The following is a 6,258-nucleotide window of genomic DNA, read 5'->3' as shown; positions in this document are numbered from 1 at the left end:
CTATATTCATTAATAAGTCATGGTGTTTCGCAGTTGAACTCGGTCCTATTACAAGTCATAAAATATGCACATTAAAGCAACTTTTTGCCTAAATTAAACATTTTGACGCATAAAAATGGCTAAATGATGTAAAATACAAATGGGACGCATTCAAAGATGCTGTGATATGTAGTACTCTACACTGGTCACTAGGTGTCAGTAATGTCATTGTAATATTCGGTGAGACACACAAGCACCAGAATGGATCGACTTAACAGGCTTTAATTACTGTTTCAATTTACGGGCTAATGTTGCCGCCGCATTCAACTCTGAACCCCCGCTGTCACTTCCTGTCCACCCTTCCCCTCATCTCCCTGAGCACTGGAACACAATTATATCAACACACACAAGCATACACAAGCCTTATTTATGAGTGGCTTATTTTCTGTTATTATAACGACTATATTGGGTGATATGAGAGTACAGCTGACTATAGGGGTGTTATTTTATGTGTTGAGGCCTCTAATAATGCTAAAAAAAAGCGTATTCAGAAAGTCGTAAACATGTTTTCCATGCTCTAACTACGAAAATAGTTTTCACGGAAATTCGCTTGTCAACAGATTAACTGCAATAAACAAGGGATTACTGTACTTACTAATTACACTTCATCAACAACAACCTGCATCTTTTAAGTCTTTAAAGTCAAACGTCTAATATTAACAACACTAAACATTCCTGCCTCCAAATGAGCTTTGCAGGAAAAACAAACGGTATAGTTTCAAGAAGGCACATTCTTTCAATGATGGGATGTTCATCTGCTGCATCGACCTTGAGCTGCTCTTGGGTTTACTACTTGGAAATGTTATTCACCGGTGCTAAAGGGGAATATCATATGTAGGTATGACCTCTATATTGGTTTCAAACTGTGTTTACAAGCTGGTAACACTTTAAGGTGTGACGGGTGGTGGATTTGGTACCTGGGTCTTCGGTGGGGATTTAAGTGAACCAATTCACCTCTTAATACCACCACTATGATGTCACATGTGTATAGTCTTAGTTTCAGATTGTGCAGGGGTGTCAAAAGGCCGATGGCTATGTGGAGATATTGCATTTGGGGCATCCCTCATGACTGAAGGTTCCCCTTTTCAATGCTGCTCTTCACAATGACCATCCTGCGTGATCCCCTGATATAAATCCAATTGAGAACATTTAGGGATGGATGGTAAGGGAAGTTTACAAAAATGGACATCAGTTCCTGACAGCGGATGCCCTCTGTGACGCCATCTTCACCGCTTGGAGCAACATTCCCACTAGCCTCCAGGTTAACCAGTGTCAGTCATATTCGCATAACGATGAACAACACCGTGTCCATCTGCTTTCCTTGTGTTGTAACAGGCGCCACAGCTTAATCAATCCATGTGTTCATGGATCATGTTACATAATTATTTATTATTGGTGGCTACCTACACATTCTATACCAAGTGGGTGAGGCATACTGTATATAGGATTGTTATGCCAGTGAAAAATGGCAGGAGGTTTAGGAGTGGGGAGCAAGCCGTGTGTCAAAAACAGACATTTTTATGGACGTCTCGATTACTTCTGTTTTTTCATCTTTCGCTAGTAAGTCGAGAACGGAATTCCCACGAAACGTGGGGTTCTACTGTATATAAAAAGGTCATAAAATATGCTACATAGTCTCGGAAAGCATACAGGCGCTTGTGTAGGAACTCTGCAGATTCCTTGTTTTTGTTTTGTTTTTGCCGTTTCTGGCCGAAGAAATCAACTGAAAAGTGCAAACATTTCATTTGAATTGGAATAAGTGAAAAGCACAGCTGCTGTTGGAGCAGCCTTGCACATAAATCTGAACAGCTGCAGCGCACATCTGCATGCGCGGCAGTCTGAGACGACACTGGGATGCAAAAAAAAAAAAAAGTGCTGACCACAAGTTGGCAGCTTTGATGCGTACGTGTGTCACAAAGGAGAGGCTTAAGGCAAGTCAGCCCTCCAGACAGCTGCCTTTTTGGATTTATACATTTTGTATCGTGAAAAGAAAAATAAACATGTTTTATTTGGTAATGTTGACGAAAAATTAATTTGTTTTTTTTTTTTTACCTTTGTGGCTACATTCACACTACATTCACTTTTTTTTTAATGTGGTCATTCATATCGGAAAAATGGGAGACAATATTTTCTTAACCAAATGTTCCTGCATAGCAGATATATTTGGCCTATGACAAATGGTGGAGAACTTCTGTTCCAAGAAGCGTGTGGGTGGATGGCGGCGCACATGTCGGTTCTGGGACGCTGCTGTGAGCAACGACCACGTTAAAAAATATATTTTTCATATGACAATAAGCTATATGTGCCCTGTGATTGGACTGTGACCAGTCCAGGGTGTACCCCGCCTCTCGCCCGAAGACAGCTGGGATAAGCTCCATCATACCCTCGACCCTAGTGAGGATAAGCGGCATAGAAAATGAATGAATAAATGACAATAACATAGTTTGACTACAGCGATGAGTCTCGGTAAGTATCCATGCAAAAATAACTCAACACAGCCATTATTGTCAACACAAGTTATTTTCAGTTATTTCTAAAATCACAAATACTTTAACTTGCTGATATAGTTCATCTTCAAACAGCTAAAATAATGCATAAGGCTAAAAATAACCAATTACCTAAAAATGTCATCCAATACTTCTCTACAAGAGAGGAGAAATATGATCTCAGGGAAGAACTACATTTGAAACACTTATATGCTAGGACTACGTTAAAAAGCCATAGCATTTCAGTATGTGGAATCAAACTATGGAATGGATTGAGTAAGGACCTCAAACAATGCACAACGATGAGCCAATTCAAGAAACAATACAAGCAGTTGATGTTTGCTAAATACAAGAATGAAGAGTCTTGAACCAGTCATGATGTGCTATATATATCACTATATTGACACTTACTATGGTACCCATTATGTCATTGGATGCTCATTAAAAAAAACCTTAAACTGTATTATGGAAAGCAGGAAGTGAACAAATATAACAGTTACTGATTGTAAAAGTACCAGATGGAGGGGTAGGATTTAATAAGCTTTGCTTCTTCCTACTCCTTTTGGACATGTGGAACTGTGAACTGATTATGTGATGCATTCAATTGTAATCTGATGCATGTTCAAATGAAATAAAACCAGTGGACAGCTTGAGCGAGTCAACTGTATAATCATAGTACTGGTATATTTTCTTTACTTAATGTTCTTCGGTGATTGACTGCAAGGAATCACATGACTCCACTGCCTTGTGGCACCCATGAGTATTTACTGTTAAAGCTCTGCGTGACAAGTAAAAAAAAAAAACACTTGACATCACAATGGAGCTTTGTTCTTCCCTTCTTGTTTACAACCGCAAGCTTCATGTTTGTAACACTGGCGTCTTTTCTTTCCTTAACATTGGAACTGCATGTATAGGACCATATATGGGCCAAAAGATTGCGAATCCTGGTCATTTCAGTTCCTGGGGAAGATTGTGAGATGTTTCTAACATTTGGTCCACCAGACTCAATTTTGATGACTTTGGACTCGACTTGACAATATCACCAAAGACTTTGATATCATGATACAGAGTTACTACGTAATTTCCAGCAAGACAACATATTTTCGGCTGCACGGCGGTCGTGTGGTTAGCGCGCAGACCTCACAGCTAGGAGACCCGGGTTCAATTCCACTCTCGGCCATCTCTGTGTGGAGTTTGCATGTTCTCCCCGTGCATGCGTGGGTTTTCTCCGGGTACTCCGGTTTCCTCCCACATTCCAAAAACATGCTAGGTTAATTGGCGACTCCAAATTGTCCATAGGTATGAATGTGAGTGTGAATGGTTGTTTGTCTATATGTGCCCTGTGATTGGCTGTCCAGGGTGTACCCCGCCTTTCGCCCAAAGACAGCTGGGATAGGCTCCAGCGCCCCTGTGACGCGTGTGAGGATAAGCAGTAGAAAATTGTTACAACTATAATGATGAAAATGGTAATATTAATGATGATTATAATAATGTGATAATAATAACAACAATAATGATAAATATTATAACAATAATGATAATAACAATAATAATATTACAATACAATAACAGGAGAAAACAAGACTGTAGCATGAACATGATTATATCTTGCAAAAAGGGGTAGGCATTTATAAGCTTTTGCTTCAGCCTACTCCTTTTCGGCTTGTGATCAGATAGTTGAATACAAATGTAAATAATGGAAAGTTATATTTTGATTGATGTAAGAAATGCACTGTAATGTTTCATATATAAAAAAATGAATGAATGAATGACAACATATTTTCCCTTAGAATCTGCCTCATGAAATACATCCATTACCGTCCAATCAGGTTAAAATAGTAAGCACTAAGCCGTGCTTATTCAAAGTTCAAACCTATGACTTTGTATTGACTTACTTGTGACCTGATCAGCTTGCAAGTCTTTACTTCCTCCCACCTGTGTGACCATCTCTGTTCCAGTTCATCACAAAGGCTTTTGTTGGGGTTGGGATTGAGGTCTGGTCCCTCCAACGAGTTCCTGCACACCAAATTGGTTCAACCATGACTTTTAGGACTTTGTCAACATTGGAAGCACTGAATTGTTCTTAAAATATTTTAGGCAAGCAAAAACAGAGTGTAGTCCATAACAAACATTGTAGTGACCTCCCGAATGTAACTAGAGCTTAAATGTCATGGTGACACACAATAAAACATCACTGAACGAGACAGAAGTGATGACATGTACCTTCTTGCAACCCTTCGGTTTGGATCCCCCTTCCTTATTGCCATTTAAACAAAGAGGAAACCTCATATCCTTAAAAAGAAGAGATGCCCCTTCGTTCACCGTGTCTCATCATGTCCCATCCACCCACATCCAACCCCAAATCCAGATGTAAGCCGAGCGTCTCGTTTTAGCTTTCAGCCACAGAACCCTGGCCGAGCTGCTGGTTCTGACAACAGTAACCAGAAAGCAATCAGAGTGCGCTGGCTCGGACCACAATTGGATTGTGTTGAGCAATGTGCCAGGCCAGACTACACCCTGCTATGAGTACATTAAGAAACCACTTGGACTGTCCCACATTCATTTATCGCAGTCAGCAAGGGGGATGCAGGCAAGCGGGAAACCTATTTTAATGCACCGACAGGCACACACAAGAATTTCTGGGTACTTCACTGACATCACGGTGTACGACTTGGACAAAAGTCATGGGACATACTTTCTTAATGGATAAATCAATCAGGGTTTGTACTAGATCTCTTAGTCCCTGCTAAATTAGGACTTTTTGTCATTTTGGAATGGAATGGAATGGTGTTTATTGTCATTATACAAGATGTACAACGAGATTGGAGAGCTTCAATAGTCTAGTTGAAAAAAGTATACACAAAGTATAGTAAAAAAGATATACACATATATATGATATATACAAGATATACACATAATATTGCACAGGAGCAGATATGTTTTGCAGACATTCATTCATTCATTTTCTACAGCTTTTCCTCACAAGGGTCGCGAGGCAAATCTAGCAAGTTTTTCAGGCATCTTTAGGGAGTTATCTGATATTTGGGGACTTAAAAGTGAAAGCACATATTGTTCTGCGTTTTGTGTTCTCGCTGTTGCCAGGTCCGCCGCTCTTTTAATAACAAATTCATACATTCATTTTCTACTGCTTATCCTCACAAGGGTTGCAGGGGTGCTGGAGCCTATCCCAGCTGTCTTCGGGCAAGAGGCGGGGTACACCCTGGACTGGTCGCCAGCCAATCACAGGGCACATATAGACAAACAACCATTCACACTCACATTCATACCTATGGGCAATTTGGAGTCACCAATTAACCTAGCATGTTTTTGGAATGTGGGAGGAAACCGGAGTACCCGGAGAAAACCCACGCATGCACGGGGAGAACATGCAAACTCCACACAGAGATGGCCGAGGAATGATACAATTAATCAATATAATTCAAAAATGTTAATAATAATAATAATTAAATAATATAATAATAAACTATTTTAAAAAACAATAGTAAACATGAAAATTTTTACATAATTTTACAAAAATAAAGTCAAAATATTCAAAGAAAAAATATATAACCTAACAAGAAAAAGTCGTAATTTTAAGAGAATAACATTGTAATATCAGGGTGGAAAATTATGTCATTTTGAGAAGTTTAAGCTTAAGTCAAAATATGATAAAGCGGCTGCACGGCGGTCGAGTGGTTAGTGCGCAGACCTCACAGCTAGGAGACCAATTCCA

This window comes from Doryrhamphus excisus, linkage group LG7, assembly GCF_037039965.1.
Source record: "Doryrhamphus excisus strain RoL-2023G ecotype Guam linkage group LG7, RoL_Dexc_Guam_v1.1, whole genome shotgun sequence".
Taxonomy (NCBI): Eukaryota; Metazoa; Chordata; class Actinopteri; order Syngnathiformes; family Syngnathidae; genus Doryrhamphus; species Doryrhamphus excisus.
This window is presented reverse-complemented; position numbering follows the sequence as displayed.